The sequence below is a fragment of the Balaenoptera physalus genome, assembly GCF_965194825.1.
Source record: "Balaenoptera physalus genome assembly, chromosome: 16".
NCBI classification, from domain to species: Eukaryota; Metazoa; Chordata; class Mammalia; order Artiodactyla; family Balaenopteridae; genus Balaenoptera; species Balaenoptera physalus.
Window position 1 is genome coordinate 28,428,688 of NC_138898.1, and position 4,114 is coordinate 28,432,801.

General features: G+C 46.0%; 1 pseudogene across 1 annotated transcript; it reads left to right on the forward strand.

Annotated features, from left to right (window-relative positions):
• The first annotated feature begins 217 nt into the window (after window positions 1-217).
• LOC309644870 (glycine cleavage system H protein, mitochondrial pseudogene) lies at window positions 218-3,409 on the forward strand (annotated as a pseudogene). The gene has a single exon. The product of its transcript is annotated as a glycine cleavage system H protein, mitochondrial pseudogene (transcript).
• The last annotated feature ends 705 nt before the right edge of the window (window positions 3,410-4,114 follow it).

Below are 4,114 nucleotides of genomic sequence, written 5' to 3' on the forward strand. Positions count from 1 at the left end.
GCCTCTCTGGGGGCGAAAGGGCCAAAGCCTCCACTTTTGGTCAGTGGGAAACAGATTGAATAGTCTCCTTTCATCTATCGTCTGTGATTCCTTATACGCATTTCCAACGTTGCATCCGGACAGCAGGTGTTAAGTGGACAATATTTGAAAAAAAAATTTATTTATTTATTTATTTATTTATTTTTGGCTGTGTTGGGTCTTCGTTTCTGTGTGAGGGCTTTCTCTAGCTGTGGCAAGCAGGGGCCACTCTTCATCGCAGTGCGCGGGCCTCTCACTATCGCGGCCTCTCTTGTTGCGGAGCACAGGCTCCAGACGCGCAGGCTCAGTAGTTGTGGCTCACGGGCCTAGTTGGTCCGCGGCATGTGGGATCTTCCCAGACCAGGGCTCGAACCCGTGTCCTCTGCATTGGCAGGCAGATTCTCAACCACTGCACCACCAGGGAAGCCCGAAAAAAAATTTTTTTAAGAATTTTTATTAACCATTCCCCTCCCTCCCTCCCTTCCTTCCTTCCTCCTTCCTTCCTTCCCTTTCTCTTCCTTCTCCTTTCCCTTCTTCCTCCTCTTCTTTCTTCTCTTCGTCTTCCTCTTTCTCCTTCTTTCTTCTTCTTTTCTGAATAGGTAATAGACATGCTGTACAAACACAGTACAAAAGTGTACACTGAGGAAAGTGTACACCTGCCCCCACCTGTCCCCCAGCCACCCAGTTCCCCTTCTAGGAAGTGGCAACTGTTTTTAGCTTCTTTCTTGTGTTTCCACTCAGAAGTGGTTTATGCACTTGTGAGCATATGCACATACATTCTCTCCTCCCCTTTTTTCTTTACCAAGTGGTACCTTACTTTGCAGTGTTTTGCACTTCACTTGCTGCGCCACACCCTGGCCAGCATTCTTTAGCAGTACTTAGAGATCCGCCTCTTTTATTTTTCACAGCTGCATGAATTCCATGGTTTAGATGTGCCATCACTTATTTAATAGGATGAATGTTTAAGTTGTTTCTTGTCTTTTGTTATTACCACAAGGCTGCAATGTCTGTCCTTATGCAGACATCATTTTGTAACTATGAGTATGTGCAGAATAAACTCCTAGAACTGGAATCAGTGTGGCAAAGGGGATATGTGTTTGTAACCTGCTAAATGTTGCCAAATGGCCTGACACTCCAACCAGTGTAGCAGAATTCCTGTTCCCCACTGGCCAGTCTGTCACTCAGTACTTTTCATCTAATCTGCAGTCTGTATTCCAACTTTGTCAACTGTTCCGATAATGTCCTTTATAAATTTTTTTTTTCGGTGCAAGATGTAGTCATTACCCATTGTATTAGTTGTTGTGCCTGTTTAGTCTCCTTTAATCTGGAACAGTTTCTGACCTTCCTTTGTGTTTTATGACTTTGACATTTTTGAAGAATATAAATATGTTGTTTTATAGAATGTCACATCCCTCGCTTTGGGTTTGTGCACTGTTCCTCATGATTAGACTCAGGTTATGCCTTTTTGGCAGAATGCCTTAGAAGTGGTGCTGTATCCTTTCCCGTGTATTACATCAGCAGACACATGGTGTCAATTTGTCCCTTTATTAGTGTTAACTTTGATCACTGGGTTAAGGTGGTGTCGTTTCTCCACCATAAATGTATTACTTTTCCTTTTGTAATTAACTTTTAGGGATGTACTTTAATATCTTTATTAAATAGCTCTCCTTGTCAAATCCATTGTACATTTCAAATGTAAATTTCTTCATTGGGAGTGATGGGGAGCATTTGCTCCTGTATTTAGGAACCATTGGGTTTCCTTTTTATTAAATTTTGATAATGATTTTCTTTTCTTAAATTTAGATTTTATTTAATTCAAATTTTACTTTATTTATTCTATTTTATTTTTAAAAACCTGCATGGTTTGAGCTTAGCCCTATAGCTCTTGATCCATGATGAAAATAATAATTTTTAAAAAATCCTTATTTCTCTAGCACATCTAAGTAGGATTGCTTTCCAAAATTCATCTGGGTCTCAGGCCAAGGGATGGGCCTGGCATGCCTTGCCCTTCCTAATGACAGCCAGAGGCAATCTTTGCTGCAGGAAGGGGCAGAGAAATGCCTCCTGCTGTTCCCAGGGACTGCAGCTGTCATAGGCTGTAGGTCAGAGGTGCCCCTGGCCAAGATTACAGCCTGCCCTGGGAGCCAGCCCTAGTCCGACAGTTATCACCCCCTAACCATCCCCCGATCCCCAATCCACGGAAAGTCCCTCTACCCATTGCACCCTCTGGATGCTGAACCTTGCTCCAGAATGGTGCCCTCCCCCCCCCCCCCCCCAACCAACGTTGTGCTGGCCTCAGGCTCCCAGTACTGCCCCTACTACTCCAGACTGTCCCATACCACCTTTCCCACCCAGGAGAAAGCCCAGGAGTGGCCCCAGGAGAGGAAAGTTTCCAAGGCATTTTAGCCACAGATCTCTGCTCACATAAAATCCTACTCAAAACTCCAGCTCATTCAACATCTCAAGGTGGAGTTGAAAACCCTTTGTAGGTTCTACTTTTTTTCACTTTGCAAGCATTCCCAGGGGTGCATGCCAACTGCCATAAAGTCTAGACAATTGCTAATGAAATAAATTATTCATAGCCAGTAAAAGGTAAAAAATTTAAACTCTTTCAAATTATGTTATGGCTAAAAATATATTTAGTGTAGGTACATTTTAGAATATTTGATTCAATTTGATTAAAAAAAAAAAAAGAATGGGCCCCTGCGCGCCGGTCCAGCCAGCTCGCTCCGGCCCGGGGCCGCCCTCTCCCCGCTCCGCCCCCTCCCCTCCGGCCCGGGGTGCTCTAGATGCTGCGCGGAGACCCTCTGCACCCCTGCGAACATGGCGCTGCGAGTGGCGCGCAGCGTGCGGGCCGCTGTCTGCAGCCTGCGCGCCATCTCTGCGCCCAACGCGCCCTGCCCGCCGCGGCCCTGGGGACTGCGGGCGGGCGCCGTCCGGGCGCTGCGCACCCGCCCCGCTCTGCTGTCGGGTCGTAAATTCACAGACAAACATGAATGGGTAACAACAGAAAACGGTGTTGGAACAGTGGGAATCAGCAATTTTGCACAGGAAGCTTTGGGAAATGTTGTTTACTGTAGTCTGCCTGAAGTTGGGACAAAATTGAACAAAGAAGAGGAATTTGGTGCTTTGGAAAGTGTGAAAGCTGCTAGTGAACTCTATTCTCCTCTATCAGGAGAAGTAACTGAAATTAATGAAACTCTAGCAGAAAATCCAGGACTTGTCAACAAATCTTGGTACGAAGATGGTTGGCTGATCAAGATGACACTCAGTAACCTTTCAGAACTATATGAACTAATGAGTGAAGAAGCATATGAGAAATACATAAAATCTATTGAGGAGTGAAAATGGAACCCCTAAATAAAATAGTTTGAAAAAAAAAAAAAAAGAATGCCAGGGGCCCATAGTGAGCCACCCTCTCACACCTCCCCCCTGCCAAATAAATCTGGTTTTGTCTGTCTCTACACTGTTCCCTTTAGTGTTATCCTCACTTCGCATGTTATTGATGGGACTAAGCTCTCCCCCCCTTGACAGCTCTGTGAGGCAGCCTGGTCCACCATCGTCTACCCAGCTCCAAGAATAGGGCGCTTTCATAAAAGAAAAGATTGATACATTGGGCTACATTAAATTAAGAAGCTCCTTGAGGTAAGGTGCTCAAAAAATAGCTGTTGGATAGATGGGGGAATGAATGAATGAGTAAATGAATGAGTGAGTGAATCCATGCTAGTTCCTTGTGAGGTCTGAGGGGTGTGACACCTCATTTGCGTGGTGATTACAGAGTGTTTTCAGTGTTTGGATCTGGAGGGAGAGGGACTGTCCTTTGTCCCCACTTCTCATACCCTACTGATGTGGGGAGCCACTCCCATGAGACTGTGGGCACCCTGAAGCCACCTCATCCTTCTCTGGGGGGTGTTTATTTTGATGCTGTCTGGCAAAGTGACCAGTCACATCAGTGACTCTGCCGGACCCCATGGGACTGCACTGCCCTCTCTCCACCATATCTCTGAGAGGGAGAGGAGGACACCCTGTTTTTAAGGGGGCTAACCTGGCCTCCAAGGGTGGGGATGCGGGAGGCCTTCCTTGTGGCCGGCTGGTG